The sequence below is a fragment of the Balaenoptera acutorostrata genome, chromosome 6, assembly GCF_949987535.1.
Source record: "Balaenoptera acutorostrata chromosome 6, mBalAcu1.1, whole genome shotgun sequence".
Taxonomy (NCBI): domain Eukaryota; kingdom Metazoa; phylum Chordata; class Mammalia; order Artiodactyla; family Balaenopteridae; genus Balaenoptera; species Balaenoptera acutorostrata.
Window position 1 is genome coordinate 107395962 of NC_080069.1, and position 17713 is coordinate 107413674.

At 47.2% G+C, this 17713-nt stretch overlaps 1 protein-coding gene across 2 annotated transcripts in view; it reads left to right on the top strand.

The window, feature by feature from the left end:
* The window catches only part of PAPPA (pappalysin 1), a 269879-nt gene that overhangs the window by 34597 nt on the left and 217569 nt on the right, over positions 1-17713 (top strand). The window lies entirely within an intron of this gene.

Here is a 17713-nt window from a genome sequence, read left to right on the forward strand (position 1 = left end):
CTAATGCCTGACTTAGCCTCTGCCTTGTGCTACAACTCTGACCAGCAACCCCAAAGAAAGACCCGAGGGGGAGCCGTGGGTGATCTGTATTTGAGGTGGGACTCAGGGGAACTAGTTCTAAGCCAGAGAGACAGTCCACATCAACTTTCCTGATTTCCCAGATTCACGCTGAACTTTTCCATTCTGTCCAACTCGCAGGACCCTGGACTTGCTGATGGCTCGAGCACGTTTGCCGACCTCTGCAGGTTTTGTGCTGACTCTTCTCTTTATGTCTCTCTCACAAGAGCAAGGGCCTCCCATGCATAGACAAAATACCTATGTGCAAAGGAATGACGACGCTGGCAGGAGAGTGTCGTGCCTGGCACCAAGCCACAGAGCGCGTCAGCTCAGCCTCCTGGCACCGGGAGGGCCCCTGGACTCTCACCTTGGCTCAGAGACAGGAGCAGCCCGTGTGGGAAGAAGCCTTGGTGTGTGGCCAGTTCCTTCGAGGTCACAATGCACTTTCATCTCTGCTCTCATTTGGGCTTTGACAGAATTTGATGAGGCAGACTAGACAGGGTTAGCATTTGCATTTGACTGATGGGGAACTAGAGGGCCTTAGAGAGCGAGATGACTCAGCCGCAGTCCCAGGTCAGGAAAGTCATTTGGCTAAATCACAAATGCAAGCCTTCCGAGATGAATGCAGTATGTGCGCTGCTGAGCTAGACCCCAGGAGTTAACCGGTGTGCCCAGGCAGAGTGGGCGTGGGGGAGGCCTAGGGGCCAGGAATACTGGAAGTCATCCACTTATTTGTACATTTATTCATTCATTCGTTCATGCAACAAATGTTTATTCAGCACCTACCAAGTACCAGGAAGGTGGGTACCCTTATCCCTGCTTTGCTGAAGGAAATCCAGGATTCAGAACACGGAAGGGATTTACCCCAGGTCACTCAGCTAATAAACAGAGAGCTTGGATTTGAATCTTGGTCTGTTGACTCCAAAGCTCCCACTGAAGGGTGGGGGTGGTATTTTTAAGTCCAAGGAACAGTAAGAGGCAGAGTCAAAGGACAGGGCTGACAGGCAGGGTGGCTTTCCTAAAGCCTTGGGAGAAAACTGCTGAGTATGACTGAGTCAGGACCCAGGGCAGCTGGCCTTTGTGGCGGGCACTCTGTGCTTGGGTGCAGGGGCCGCGGGACCCCAGGTCCCAGATAGCTCACAATCAGCAGACAGAGCTGGCAGGCACCAGTGGCCTCCTCGTTTCTAAGTCACGGGACCACACGCCTAGAATGTCCGTGAGCAGCCATGTGCCAGCGCTGTGACCACTCACGCCAGGGCCTGTTTGTTTGCTGGCTGGAAAGTCATGTGTCCTGGGTGAGCCCCACCGGGAATGTGTCATCTCCTGATGGAGCTGGGGTGACAGCGTTCTGGCTGAATCAGCTCTCCCATGTGCAGAGAGAAACCTGTGGAAGTTTGTGGAGAAATACTTGCTTTGTGACTTCAAAAAAACAAAGAGGGAGGGAAGGAGGGAGGAAGGAAGGAAGGAAGGAAGAAAGGCAGGGAAGAAGGGGGGGAGGGAGGAAGGAAGGAAGACACCTGCAATAGAAAATGAGATTGACATTGTCTAGGTGATTTTTAATGAAGAGCTGAACTTATCTTTTACCCAGGATGTGCTCCTGCGTTGCCCGCCCCCCTCAATGGGTAAAGACAATAAAGACAATAGTTCAGTTACTACTTCTCAATCTATGGTGAAGAACCAGTTTTGTTTCCTATACGTTGCAGACCAATACTTTTGTAATATACAGAAAAAATGAATTGCTGTAACATGAATTCTTCACCCCAAGTATGATGAAGCAGTGTCAGAGTTCTCCAAAAGTTCCTAAATGCCTTCTCTCCACTTCTGAACTTATTGTGACATAGACTAGTAAGAAGCAGTTTGTGCACTGCTTACTTTGAGTAGCACTGATTAAAATTCACCATTCTGAAAATTTATGTAACGGTTCCCTTGAGTAAAATAAGATCCACCAGTAATGCAGCTGGGCAGATTGGCAGCGCCATCAGAGAATTCCCATTTCTTCTAACACGTTTGAGCTCATTCTTTATCTCCTAGTCCTTGGGCCCCGTAGTCCACGTTCGCAGGAGCTCATGTGTTACAGGGGAGCACCCAGTCCTAGCAGAAGGCTGCAGAAGACATCGAGATGGTGTCCAATGTCAGACCTAGAAACATCCTCAGAGCTCAGTGGGTCCAAATCCCTTTTCCCCCATAGAGGGAAGCTGAGGCCAAAGCTCACATGGTTCATTAGTGGTCAAACTGGGGCTAAGGATGCTCTAGATTTCTAAGTCCTGTAAGGTTGCTCTAGATTTCTAAGTCCTGTAAGGATGCTCTAGATTTCTAAGTCCTGGTCGTCTGCCGTGGCACAGCTTCTCAGAACTACCCTGACATTCTTGCCATTCCCAGATACCTGCCCCCCTCATGTTCTGTCCTTGCTCTCTTCTTCCCTAATATCCCTGAGCATTTGGGATTATGAAGTGCTGAGTGAGTGAGTTTGGAAGAGAATCGGATAAGGGCCTTGGGTTTTCATGAGCCACTGCAGAACTATTAGAGCTACACTGGCCATGAGTTCTCCTTATTAAGGACAGCCAAGTGAGGATGTGTACAAAGAAGGGGACTGGGGCTGCGGGGGGCCCAGGAGCTGTACTGTATAACTACTTGAAGATGTTTGGCTTGGATGAGAAAATTCTCTCAAGGCCATGGCCATAGGGCCATAACACAGGTACTTCAAGTCTCCAAAGGCCTGTCCTATGGAAAAGGGAACAGAATCATACTATATGGTTTCTAAGCCATGGCTGGGACCAAAGTGATGCAATTACAGGAGGCAGCTGAGTAGCAGCTAATGTCATCCCCGATCAGAATGGTCCTGCCTGGGGAGTGCTTCTCTGCAGGTGAGTGATTTTCCCTCCACCTGAGGCATGCACAGTGAGGTTGTAGCCAGGATTACAGCAAAGGTGGAGAAGGTGGCCTTGATGGTCTTAAGGTTGACCACTGCACAGCCCAACTTTTTGCTGCTGTCTTATTCCAAGTCATTTTAGGGAATCAAATGGTGACTGTTTGTATCCTCTCTAACAGGCATTTATTGGGTATATATATAGCCCTGCGGGCCTCTCTCCTGTTCACCGGGGATGTTGCAATGAGTGGGGCATGTTTCTCACCAATGAGAGGCTTCCACGTTCATGGGGGACTCATATTCAAACATGAGAAACTCTGATCTGTGGTTTTAGAGACACACAGTGGGTCAGGAGACCTAGAAAGCAGAGGTGTATGCTGACTAGGGAAAACAAGGCAAATCTGCTGGAGGAGGCATGATTTGAGTAGTCATCTGGGAACAGACAGCACCGAGAGAAACAGAGAGAGAGAGAGAGAGAGAGAGAGAGAGAGAGACAGTCTGCACCAGTCAGGGTCCTAGCAGGAAACAGATGGCACGTTCAAACGGAATAATTCAGGAGAGTTGAAGGAGGGGCTGTTTGGAAGGAGAGGCTATTTACAACAGTGCAGGCAGGGTTCAGGACAACCAGCAAGGCAAGGGTCAAGTACAGTGGGGACCCATTTCCATCCTTGGCCTGTAGGGGCAAGAGGAGGAAGTAGTTACGGAACCCAAAGAGAGTGGCTGAATGGCGAGGGTGTCCTGGCAGCAGCTGGGGCTCTCAGCAGAGAAGAAGAGGCAAGCTTCAGCCCCCGGGCCAGAAGAGAACCAGAGACGTAGATTTTACGTGATCATTCTCTTGCACCTTCCAGTCTTCTGCCACTGCTTCCCATTGGGGAACCAAACTGGAAGTCATGAGGCAGAGGCATCTGTCGATGACACACCAGGAGGCCAGCCTCCCAAGGGCACGGAGCAGGGTGGAGAGGGGTCAGGGGATGGATGCGGATGAGCGAACAGAACACGACCAGAACACAGAGAAAGCCAGTCCATGCAGAGGGTGCGGCCTAAGCAAGGAGGAGGGGGCGGAATGGGATGAGGAGGGGCTTGGAGAATAAGGAGTCATTCAGTGTGGCTGGGACCAGACCATAAGCAGAGAAGGGTTCAATTTATCTCATGGAAAACTCTAGCCAGCCTCTCTCCCTTCCTTCATTTCCTTCTTATTTTCTTCCTTCCCTCCCTCCTTCCTTTCTTCCTTTTTTTCTTCTTTTCTTTTCTCTGTAAATATTGGTTGAATGTTCCTTTTGTGCCAGCCTAGTCCCTGCTCTATGGGAGCTCACCATCTAGTGGATAAGACAGATGAATAAACACACCACTGCCGTCACTGGTATGAAAGAAGGACCCCCAGTCTCAGCCAAGAGGAGCTGTCTGGGGGCGGAGTACAGGTCTTTTTATCAGACTGGACAGTTAGAAAAAGACATTCCAATGAATCTTGGCCATTCTCTACAGTAGTGGAGAGGAGCCAGGTAGGCAGAACTTCATCTGCAGCCATTAGAAATGTCTACAGACAAGTGAGCGTGTACTTCACACATCTTTTTATAAATGAAGAGGAATACCTGGATATTAATAGAAATCCCCAGTTTCAGGAAATCCAGGGGCAGCTGACACTTTGGGCTGTACACACCCCACTGTGGGAAGGTGTTGCAAAACACCCACCAAGTTCCTGCATGGACCCCTCCAAACCACAAGCTCTGGCACCGTTAAGTGAACTTCACCTTTGTCCTTGAACATCTGTTCATATGGAGTAGGACAGATAGAAAAAAAGAGACTTCCCTTACACCCTGATGGCTCACAGGGAAACCTTTTCTTTGTCTTCTCCTTATTATTATTTTTAGTGTAGCAAGGGCATTCCCCTGGGGCCATGCTAATTTTTTTTTTTTTTTTTTGGGACCCAAGTTGGCATTGCTGGAATCTTTGGGAAGGGCTGGAATACGCCTTGAGGCAGCCTCCTTGACCCCTCTGCTGGCCTCGGTAGTTCTCAGTCTCTTCCCCTGCCCCTTATCAGAAGCCATTAGATGATTTGCCTTCTAATGAGAAACTCTGTTGGGGTCTCTCACTTCTTTTCTGGAATGATCTCATGGAACATATACTTCCTTCTCCCCTGGTCCCTCCAGATCTGGCACGGTTGCGTGGAATCCGGGACCCTCCACCGAAAGGAGCAGTGGAGTGGTTCAGCCCATCCTGCCGTAGATGGCGGAGAGTGAGCTCCCGAAAGGGGCAGCACCGACCCACGCCTCACAGAGAGAGTGGGGCCCCGGGGTCTCATCTCCTACTCCCAAGGCATTTCAACCCACTCCATTGCCTTGATGTCTTAGCCGGCAACTTGAAACTTGGAAACAATCTATTTAGGATGGTCATGTTCTTACTCATCATCCATATTTTGTTAAGGCACTTCGATATCCAAGGTACTGTGATAAATGCCCTAGGGATCCAAGATATAATCTTGTGTCCTAGAGGTACTTGTATGCTGTGGTTTAATTACATTTTGTTACAGTCATTCAAGAGATGGCAAGAGAGCAGATGATTCAGTTCCAAATGAACCACACAGATGATAAGGCTTACGTGAGCTCTGAGAAAAGGCAGGTTCACCATGGTTTGTAGAGATTAGGAAAGGTTTTCTGGCGGAGAAGTTTCCAGCGTTCGTAGGCTTTGGAGTGATAGAAAAGAGCAAGGTGAGAGCAGAGGAATTGAGGTGGGAAGCTGTAGGGAAGATATAAGAAAGAGGCGGGTCTGCTTGGGACTTCATGCAGGTAGATGCTCCCTTTCGATCATCAGGTTGTAGAGCTCCCACAGTCAGACTGATATAGAATGAAAGAAGAATTCAGGGGAAATAGATTCGAGCCCTGACTTGGCAGCTTCTTAGCTGTGCAGTCTTGGGCAAATCTGTTAATCTCCCTGAGCCTCCATTTCCACATCTGTTGAAAGGGAATGATAATAATATCTGACCGCCAGGATCACACAGTTGCCTTGAGGGTCACATAAAAAAAATATCCCAGAAAGAGTTCTGGGAAGAGTTAACCAGCACGCAGATGAAAGAAGGCATTGTTATTTTTTCAGTAACTTTGTTCATTCTTTTCCAGTAATCATGTAAGAGAAATTGCTTGGAATTTTATAATCAGAATATCTGAGTTTATTTAACGTGACTAACGTTCATTAAAGCAATAGCAGGAGTCAGGCCTGGTGTGGTGGAGAAATGATGGGTGTTGGAGACTGACCAGAGTTTGGGTCTTGGTTCCTTGTCTGACCTTGGCCTGTCTTTCAGTAACAGTTGCTGACTTCTCATCGGTAACAATTGGGTGAGAACAGCTATCCTGTGTCATGTCATGAAATTTAAATGGAGCCGTGGTGTGTGAAACACCTGGGACAGTGCCTGGCACATAGTAGGTGCTGGGGAAATTTCCCTCCCTGCTCGCATGCACACGTGGGCTCCTCTCTGCCAGCTTGGTTTTACAGAGACTGCAGGCTGATAAAGAAGGTCTGGCTGAAACTGCAATACAAACACTGAGGGCATTTACCCAGATTACTTCCATTCTTAAAATGCTAACTTTTTTTTTTAAGGACTGGCCACAGAATTGGTCTTTTTAAATGAAGACCACATAAACTTACATCAGACTCATTGAGCTTACACACTAGTTTACTTTGAAAACACCCCAAATGTCTAACTGTGTTAGAGGATGCATTTCCGCAGCATGGAACGATCCCAGGCAGTGCTGGGATTGGTCATAGCGGGTGGTATGCTGATTTGGTTGAAGTTTTCTGGATTTTCTGACCACGTCCAACCCACATGTGTGCTTGAGTGTAGATACACAAACACCCTATCCAGGCCCCCTGGTCCACATTGTCCCGTTTTCTTTGATTCGGTCTGGGTTTCCCTCCTGCTTTCCTTCCGAACAAAGTCTACCTTGACTCACAGGTTCCATCTGTGACCCTTGTGCACGTGTGACTTTGGTCTTTGAGAGCAGATGAGAGGGGTGATGGAGAGCAGGAGAAGAACTGCTCGTGGCCCCTAAAGTTGTGGTTAATGGAGGTGCCCAAGACAGTGATCTACGGGGAAGAAAGGGGGATCAGGCAGTCCAGCAAATAAATAAGAATACAAGTTTCAGAGACACAGTGGATGTGAATCAAGCCACTTAACATTTCTGTGACCTTGAGTGAGTCTCTTCCTTTAGCAGAGACTCAGTTGCCTCCTCTGTAAAATCGGGAATGAAAGGAACATTGGGTGGTTTAGAGGATGCAGTGAAATTACACCCGGGCAACCCTTTAGGACAGCACCTGGCATTTAGTGAACACTGAAATAACAACGGTTGTTTGGGGATTTTCTGTCTCTGGGAAATCTTCTGACCTCTGACATGCACATCCCCAAACTCCCAGCCCCTCTCAGATCCTGAGCCCCCTCGCTAGACCCTCCAGGCCGGAGTGGGAGTTGGATATGACCTAATCACTCTGTATTACCAAGGGCCCTTTGATTTTGGCTCCTGTAGGTTCCATTTTTAAAAGATTTTCTTTCCTCCCAAAGCCATGCTAAATGCTAAATGCTAATGTATTCATTTTCCGAAGAGATAAGCAGCAGGCCACATGAAGCGTATGCATTTCCAACAAAAAGCAAAGGCCCGTCCGGGGTCCCAGGATCCCATTGAGTAGTTTACGCGCACGCGTCCTGGGGAGGGAGCTGCAAGCCAGGCGGGTGCCCACAGCGTGCTCAGGACCCTCTGGGCAGTGCAGGATGGGCCTCGTTTTCCACTAGCGCCTGGGACCCTGGCCACAGCACACCCATCTCAGAGTTTACACGTGAAAGTGGGAACCTTTTCTCCAGGACACCCCAGGGAGGCCCCCAACATGCCAGGATTGGAGCTGCTCCCTCTCTCATGCCTTTCCTAGAGGTGCGTTTCCACCCCCAGTCCCCTGGACAGAGGGATGGAGCGCGTGGTTCCCTTTCGAGGGCCTCAGAGGGAGGCAGCCGGCTTTTTTTCCACTCTGGGTTTGGCTCGGTCAGCACCCTCATTTTCCTTTCCGCATCCACTGGTGACGCTGACCGCTCATGACAGCCTCAGCGCTCGGTCAGACGCCCTCCCAGGTTAGGAAGCAAAGCGGTTGCGGGTGTGAGGGTGGGTTGAACAGACACCGGTACCTTTTGTTTCCGTGAAACGCATTTCCCTAAATTGATTTCAGCCCGGCTGGTACCTTCACACTCACCGCTGGCCGATTTTCCACCTCCTAAGAGGGCACCCCTCACACCTCCGCTCTCACTTTCTGCGGACACAAAACCACTGTGTGGACAGCCGTGCGTGTTGCCCACGGGTTTGTCTGCAGACCTTGAACAGGCTCCCGTTTACCCGTTGTTATGGAGGGGCGTTTTCTTTCTCCTTCCCTCTCTGCTTCTCTTTCTCTCTCTTTTCCAGGTTCTAGGTCGTTTTGTTGGTCTGGTGGTGGAGGGTGGAGAGTGAGGGGATTAGTGTCTCTGTTTCGAGCTTCTGATGTTTGTGATTCCAGCCTTTTTTGAGCTCAGCCAGCCAGCCAGCCACAGCTCTCAGCCTTGAGCTTGGCTTCTCACTGCTGAACTATGTTTATAGCCACCGAGGGCAATGGTGACTTCCACTCCACCAAAGCCTGGAGTATCTCAGAACCGTACAGAGGGTGGAAAAGCGACATGAGGGAGTTTGCCTGTGGCTTGGCACGGCTCAAGGAAGGAAGTGACTAGATCCTTCCAGTAACTTCCTAGCCAGCATGGAGTAAGTCACTTCTATGACTTCAAATTCTGCATCTGTAAAATGGGAGAATTGGGATAGAAGAGTTCTGAGGTCTGTTCCTGCTCAGACATTATAATTCTGGTACCAGGCTTGTGGGACTGGAGCTAGAGTAAAAAAAGGCGGGGGTTTAATATTGAAAAAGGTACAAATGCGTTGACGCTGGAGGCATATTAGGGCAATAAGACGGTCCCTGCCTTCAAAGTGTTTGCCAGCCCCTGTATCTAATTGAGTACGACCTGTATGCAGTAACACTGAAGGAACAATTTTACTCTGTGACCAGTTGAAAAAAAATCCTACTCCTGTCACTCAAGTCCTAGCAGTAGCCTAAGGAAAGAGCCCCACCTTGGGCAGTCTGCATGTCTGCTATTTTCTTTTCCCTCAAGCCCTGAATGTGGCATCCTCTTTCCAAAAATCAATTTGAATTTAATTCTACTTTCGACATCCTGACATACAGTGTCATTACTGTCCAGCGTTATTTCCCTATATGTGACCTCTGACTGTCACATGACCCTTTGAGAGCTGTCTCTTTTTTAACCCCTCAAGAGACCCAAATTTGTGACAGTCACTAGACTTGTTCGAGATCATCCAGAGAGAGCTACATCTCTTATAACAACTGTATAGTTCTCACTTTAGCTACCTCTGTGATTTGCTGAAGGCTAGGTGATTTGTATGGGCCCAGACTGAAATCCAGAAGTTGCCATATTGACTCGTATTGATGATAAGGTTGTAATTCTTGCTCTATCCTCCCCAAATATAAAATTGTTGGGTCAATCTTCACATCACTTAAGTTTTACATGGCTAAAACTTAGAGGAAAACTACACGGTCTACTGAGATATGCCTGTACCTAGAACTCTGTGGCTACTGCAACTTACAACATAGAGGTGATTTGTCTTTATTTAACTGCACATCAAGTGTAAGACCAACCACAGGACTGTCAGCAAGCCGTGTATATTCTTCTTAGTGTGGTCAGTTGTATTATTTATCAATTGTGGTTTTCATCTTCCAAGAAGAAAGCCAGGAGGTGGAAAGAAATAGCTGAGGGCCCTGGAACTGCATGCTTCTGTTATGAAAGCAATAATTCGACATGCAGTTATCACGTTACTGTCCTGATACTTTTGAACACGCCATCACACTTCGACTGTTGGTCTTCCTTACTTATCAGGGGATTCTTCAAGTTTAATGGCTTCTCTGAAAACAAGTAAACTTGGAGTCCCTGGGGCTGTCAAAGCAGAGGTTGTAGAGCCCCCAGGAAAAGATGTTAGGAGAGTGACTGTTCATTTGTGCGTGCGTGTGTGTGTGTGTGTATGTGCGCGTGCACACACGTGTGCACAGGCATGTCTACCCTGTGCAGCCACAATGCTAGGTGCTGGGGGTACAACCATGAGCATTTCACAAGATAGGTGTGATTCTGCCCTCCTGGAATTTCCTGCAGGTAAATAAGTAGCTAGTTGGATAAGTGCTGCTGTGGAGAAGTCCAAGGTGCTGAGGGAAGAGAGGATGGGTACTTGACTCATTAGGGGTCAGAGTCGCTTCTAGCTGGGTCCGGAAGGATGGGTCATGTTAACCAAGTGAGTGGAGCTGAGCTTTCCAGGAACCAGGTGTTCTGACACTTTGCCTTCTGCCCCAGAAGTCTCTAAAAGCCATTTTCAAAAGACAAATGAAAAAATAGGAGCTGAGTAGTTCCTAGTGAAAAGTATTCATTTTAAATTGGTGTCCTTTACTCTGAGATTATTTTATTCTTTCCTTTAGAGTCCTACTTCAGTACCCTTTATTTTATTACGTGAGGGTCCACATATATGAGGGTTTCACCTTTTGAATGCTTTACTTATTTGTCAAAATTAGAAATTGCTACTTTCACCTCAATTTTTTAAGATGATCCAAAGATCTGAGGACCTCTCCATTAGCCCACGCTCCCTCTCTGAATCAGCACCTTTCTCTCCTCCTGTCCAAATCCTCAGGGTTCTCGATCCCCACCCCCATCTCCTTTATGATCCTATTGTGCAGAGAGCTTCAGGCCAGTGATTTTCCTAAGGGTTGACCTTGACCTTCCACGTGACATGGCAGAGGGCACAGCCCCAGAGTGACAGAGCTGATGGGCCTAGAGTTTAGGGCAGCAGTGGTAGGGGTGGGGAGAGTGGAGTTGATGTATACAGTCTGAGAATCATGAAGGAGAGACATTCCAGTAGACCTCATCAGAAGCCAGACCCATCCTTTCACCTCCTCTCACTCCCGCCCCCACTGAACATCAAATTGTTCCTCGTGCGTAAATGCCTCTCCTTCTCAGATATTCTCATATCCACCCACCCCCTTTTCTGCAAGCCACTGCCAATGCCTTTACTTTTATCCCTCTTCTAGTCCATCATCCACATTCTTCCAGAAAGCTCTTTGGAAAAAAATGAACCAGATCATTTTATTCTCTTCCATAACAATCTGCCAGGGTCTACTTAAAGCTTTCAGGATGTTGCCCATCTTCCATAACCTGGTATACAAGGTCCTTCCTGATATGGCCATCGCTGACCCCTCCGGCCTCATCTTGTGAAGTTGCTCCCATGCTCCCAACTTGGAAACCACAGCAGAAGACTTGTAGTGTCTCACTCTTCTTATGCATTTTCAGGCCTCTTGGCTTTCTGGAGCTTTTGCCATTTTCCCTGTTTCCTACACTTGGTCCAGGGTCTATTCTTCCTGTGAAAACCTCGATGATATCTTATCCCCCTTCACGTGGATAGGTGTCATTCCTCTGTGCTTCCATCACATTCAGCACTCCCTCTGTTGTAACACATATCATAAGAGAAGGTAAGAGACTAATAGTTATAGTCTGTGGGATTCAACAGACTGGGGACCATATCCTGAATTTGACATCTATGAGTAAGAGGGAGGATCTTGGAAAAGTGGTGTCACCCCACTGAGCCCTGGTTTCTTCCCCTGCAAGTTGAGGATACTCATGCTTAACACATAAGGTTTTTGTAAAGCTTCAAAGAGATAATATAAAAAAGGACTTCAACAGTGCCAGTGTATAGTAAACTCCCCCAAATGGCAGGTTTTATTAGTATTATCAGATTGTGTTGTGATCATCTGATAATTTGTCTTGCTTCCTTCATAAAACTGCTAACTCTTTGATAGTGAAAAGTGTTTCTCATTCATATTTTATGCCCAGTTTCTAGCTTAAAGTATGGTATATGATATAATCTCAATAAGTATTGGAGAATGAAAGAGGAAAAGACTAAATAAATAATATGCAAGGAGAAAGGAAGTTAAGAAGGAAAGAATGAAAGCGGGCAGGCAGGCAGGGAGGGAGGGTAGAGGAAAGGTAATGAAAGAATGACTTATTCAGTAAAATAATGAAAGAATGGTCAATTTTTCAGTTGATCCTTCATTGGTACTGTTACATTTTTCTGAGATTGCATGTCAAGCTTCCATATAAAAGCTGTTATTTTTGAAACCAATCATTCAGGATTCCGAGAATTTAGTAAACTCTCCAAGCAATTTTTTTTTCCTGTGCCTCTTCTTACAAGAGAGGCAGCGTTAGGCATTTCTGACAATGAAACTAAGCAGGAGAATAAAGTCCAGATCATTAGGGCCCTTGGGATAAAAGTACAAAATCCAGGTTTTAGAACTGGTCACAGTTTGGAGAAATCTTGTTATTTGGAACAAGGATATGGATGCAATAAACATTCTGAGGTTTATCTTGCTTTAATGACTTGCTTTGAGTGGCTTTGATCTTTATATTTGATAATCACTTTCAAATGGTCTGGTGTGTTCTGGAAGTGGAGGAGTGGTTCACGGAACTGAGATCCTCCTTAGGAATGACAGACTGCAATCAGAATTTGGAACTAGGCAGTGTTACAGGACTTTCTCTATGAGTTGTAGAAACAGGGCAACTGCCTATGAGGAAGATAAACACACTGGTCCAGTGATGGGAACCAGGGTTCACTGATGGGAGGGAGACACCGTGAGCAGTGGGACCTAAGATCAGTTTCCTCTAGCTCCATGGGCAAGCTAAATGGAATTGTGCATCTTGGGGCCTTTTCATGAGTTGGGCACTCTTTTAGGGACTTTCTTGTGTATTACTTCCTTGGATTTTTTTTTTTTTTTTTTTTTTTAATGAGGATCTTGAATCAGATGCGTATGTTTGATTGATTGATTGATTGATTGATTTTGGCTGTGTTGGGTCTTCGTTTCTGTGCGAGGGCTTTCTCCAGTTGTGGCAAGCGGGGGCCACTCTTCATCGCGATGCGCGGGCCTCTCACCGTCGCGGCCTCTCTTGTTGTGGAGCACAGGCTCCAGACGCGCAGGCTCAGCAGTTGTGGCTCACGGGCCCAGCCGCTCTGCGGCATGTGGGATCTTCCCAGACCAGGGCTCGAACCTGTGTCCCCTGCATTAGCAGGCAGTCTCTCAACCACTGCGCCACCAGGGAAGCCCTCCTTGGATTTTTATATTCCACTTTCTAGGTTGAATTTGATCATCCCCATTTACAGATGAGGAAATTGAGGTTCAGAGAGATTGAGTCCCTTCTCCAAGGTCACAGGGCCACTTGGTAGAAGAGGGAGGATTTGAACCCTAGTCTGCCTGTCTCTTAAGATGTGGCTTTTTTCCAAAAGAAAAGTAAGGCCAAGGATGATGGCAGTCAGACAGGCCTTGGTGTGTAATTCCAGAAGAAAATAGTAAATACAAAAATATGCGTAACCAACTTTGACATACGTATGCCCCGCTTTCATATCATTGATTGAAGAATAGACTTAAGTCCAGAACCTTTCTATCTAGAATTCTATCCAAGAACATGTAATTATGAAAGTACCAGAGAGTCTTACTGTGTAAGACTGTTCTCTACATGGGCTACAAGGAGAATAAGGGTCCAAGGTATTCTATTTAAATGTTACACTGTCATATTTAAATAAATTTCCCTTAAAAACAAAGATGTGGCTTTTTCTGTAGCACTCTGCTGCCCTTTCCCTTAACTTGAAAGAGTTGTCCGCAGCCTCTAGCTTGGAAATGGCCTGTTCTCAGCTAGGAGCAGCTCAGGCAGACCCTCCTCAAATTGAGGGCGTCAGCACATGGCTGACACTATCCCTATAACCCACCTGCACCTATCAAGGGCCCAGGGAGCAGGACTTCGGCAGGGCACCGCTCAAAGATCTCAGCTATCACTTCTGCAGTGGGGAGTCAGTTTGCTCTGAGTGGGAATAGAAATAGGTGCTGGTCAGTCTTGATCTGGGCTCACTGGAATCCGTACCTCTGACCAACCATCTTTAAAATGGGAGAGCCAGAGTATTATGCTTCTAGAATTGGAAAAAACTTGAGCCTTTCATGATTCCATTTGAGGGATTGTTGTTGTTGTTCTGCATTTTGAATGTAGTTCCCTTTTGCTTCTCATTCAATAAAACAGGCCCTGACAGCCCTCTCATTGAGATTATTACAGTTGTACCATCTCAGGCCAGTGCATTTAGGAAATATGTTGCTGGCACTCACCAGCGAGTGAGATGCATAAAGAAAATATTCTAATGACAGTTGAGTTGAGAGAGCTTTGATCTCCCTCCAGAACTGCTCTCATGGCTTTGAAATGCAGTTTTGGCAGAGGGGTAAAGTCTGGGCACCTTGGCTGGGCCCCCCTGAAACTGACATTCCAGGGGACCCACAACCTTCTCAGGAGGAGCCAGGTACAGGAGCTGTGCAGGAAGAAAAGAGACACCAAGACACCTCTCTTGACAGGCAGTTGGGGACAGGATCTAAGTGAGGAGGGACTTTCCAACTTAGCCCAACGTTTCCCAAACTCTATTGGTTATGCTGTTATTTGATTTTTGGCAAAGGCAGAGGTGGGACGGGGGGAAAGGATTACGATCAGATATGTTTGGGAATACTTCATACGCTCTCTGTCTTATTCCCATTTCGTATATTAAAGGCTCTGAAAATTCTTGCAATTAAAAAATATATGTATTTAACCTTGTTTAACAGAGCGTGTCCAAAGCCATCTGACCTGGAAACCCTTTTCCTTTAAATATGCCTCTGCTTCTTGTGGATTTAGCCTTCTATACACGGTGATTTAGAAAACACGGGTAGTTCACAAGCTCACTGAATAGATGGGAACTCTGAGCTGTAGACTAGGCAGCTGAGCATCATGGGAATGGGCCAGAAATCCAGGCAATGTAGGTTCTGCACAGGGTGTCCAGCTGAGGAGGAGGGTGGATGCTACAATCCTTCCCATGCCGAACTCTCCAAGCTGTGCCCCCTTGCAAGGAGCTATGTCCCACCCCCACCCCCCGAAGGGAGAGGCGACTTTATTAGTGGGTGCAAAGGTGCTGTCACATACAGGCTAGTGAAGAGAGGTCTACACCCCTTATTTGATACCTTGGGGAAGTCGCTTCACTTGCTTGAGTCCTGGGCTTCCTCATCCTGTTTTGAAGTTATGCAATTTACAGGAGAGATAGGTGCTCAAAAGCTGTCAACCAGAGGTAGCTCTATCTCTCTTTTTTTTTTTTTTTTAATTTTAATTTATTTATTTTTATTTATTTTTGGCTGTGTTGGGTCGTCGTTTCTGTGCGAGGGCTTTCTCTAGTTGCGGCGAGCAGGGGCCACTCTTCATCGCGATGCGCAGGCCTCTCACCATCGCGGCCTCTGTTGTTGCGGAGCACGGGCTCCAGACGCGCAGGCTCAGTAGTTGTGGCTCACGGGCCCAGTTGCTCCACGGCATGTGGGATCTTCCCAGACCAGGGCTCGAACCCGTGTCCCCTGCATTGGCAGGCAGATTCTCAACCACTGCGCCACCAGGGAAGCCCCAGCTCTATCTCTCGAAGGAAAGTTTTGGGGAGACACAGAGCTGATAAAGACTTGACTTCTCCCTGCTTGAAGCTTACCGCAGCCTGATGGAGAAGACAGTGACGATAACACAGAGCAGGGTGATAGGTACTGGAATCCAAAGTAGGGGACTCTGGGGAGGGAGAAGTCATCTTCAGCTAGAAGTGGTATTGATGATTTTGGTGTTGCTAATAATTTTCATTGTAATTAATATAATAATAATGCAATCAAAATAGCCTAGGCTAGTCAATGAGTGTCTTCAAATGTGCCAGACACTGTGCGAGGAACTTTTTCTGCACTGCCTCTAGTCCTCCTGACACCCCTGAAGGGTGGACATCATCGCCCCATTTTACAGGGGAGGGTGGTCACGAGTGGACACATGGTATACATTACATGTAAGCTGAGCTTAGCAGGGAGGGTAAGATTTTATAAGGCTGAGATTCAGGAAGAGCACTCATAAGGCAGAGAAGAGAAACTGATGGACATGCTTCATGAATGGGCATGATTGGGGAAAACCAGAGGTTCTCGGGATGAGGAAACCGTAGTAACTTGAGTTGGACTTTGTGGGAGGGAGAAGAAGATTGGGTGGTAGGGATGAGACACTGAAAGCCGAGACGGGGAGAGCCACCCGGAAGGCAGACTGTCAGTTTAGGTTTCTTCCCAGTAGGAGGAAATAGGAGACCAGAATATGGAGGGGACTTTGTGCCAGGCTGGTGCTCGTTTCATCCCTCTGGTATCCCCATGAGTTCGCTGAGACTCAGAGAGGCAGGGCAACTTGCCCATGGATCTAGGTCTGTCTGTCTGTCCAACTGAGTAGTACCTGCGCATAAATTAATAAAGACACAGAGTTTTGGATTTGGATTGATTTGGGGGGGGGGGGATAGTTTTTTTTTTTTTTTAAAGAAATTTCACCAATTTATAGTATACACAGGGGACCAACCTCCCCTCAGTGGCAAAATGGAAAGCAAGTGGCCCTGAGCAAACCCTTTTCCTCCTCTTATCAACCCATCTCCCTAAACTCTAATGATCCTTCTCACTTTGACCTTCTCTGCTTTCTCCTCCATCCATCAACAGAGGGAATAAACAAACCTTAAAGAGATGGGGGAGGAAGGTAAATACATGGATTCGTGTCCCTAGGATTTTCCCCTGATACTTTTGGGAGACACCCAGCTTGGCTCTGAACTGGTGGGAAGGCCTCAGCCAGCAGAAGGAAATCTTTTGGCCACAGAGCCGTTTTCCTTTGTGTGGGTCCCCCCCTAAAAAAGAGCCGGAGAGGAGAGGGGCCAGTGGGGTCAGGGGCCTGAGTGGTCCCTCTTTTGGGAAATGGGGGCTTCTCAAAGTGTGAAGGAAAAAAAAAAAAAAAAAACACCCACATACAAGCAAGGGAGAGGCCTCAATATCCCACATCTCTGCCCTGGGCCAGGATGAATACCACCCCCTGAAAAGATTGGTTTCTGCAATTACATGAGAATAAACAACCAATTAAAACATCTCCCTGCCCCTGCCCCACCCCTCTCTTCCTCTCCTGAAGCTTTCTCAGCCTGGAGCAAAGGGGTGAAGAGGTGACTTTCTCTAATAGCATTTGTGTTCTCTGCCTGAGAGAACGCTTGATGGAAATGGACAAATCAATTAGAAAATAATAAATAATGTGGAAAGGGCCGATCCAGGAAAATCTTGGCTTCTCTGTGTTTTCATTCTCCTCCCACGCATTGTTTCCTTTCACAGTGGCCCTGAGTGAGCTTGGACTTGAGGGTGAGGTTGAGGGAAGAATTGGACACATCTAGATTTGGACTTGGCCTTGTCTGTATTTATGTGATCTCTGAACCCCTGTTCCTTCATCTGCAAGATGGGGATAAATAATAGGAATTGCTAAACATTTCCCGAGGGTTTCTACGTGCCAGGTATTATTCTAAGCCCTTTACACTTTCTTTATTAACATCCTAAATCCTCAGAACAACTCTAGGAGGTAGATACTATTATCATCCTCGTTTTGTGTATAAAGAAACTGGGGTGCAGGAAGTTAAGTCAATAGCCCAAGGTGACCCAAACATCCAGTGGAAGAGCTGGATTCAAACCCAGGACTCTGGCTTGAGAATGAGCCATCTTACTCACTCTGCTACGTGACTTCAAATACTGCAAAGAGATGGGACAACAGGTGTAGCTAGCACAGGGGCTGGCACACAGCAGGAGCCTACTGCATGCTGTCTTTGTCATTCCTCA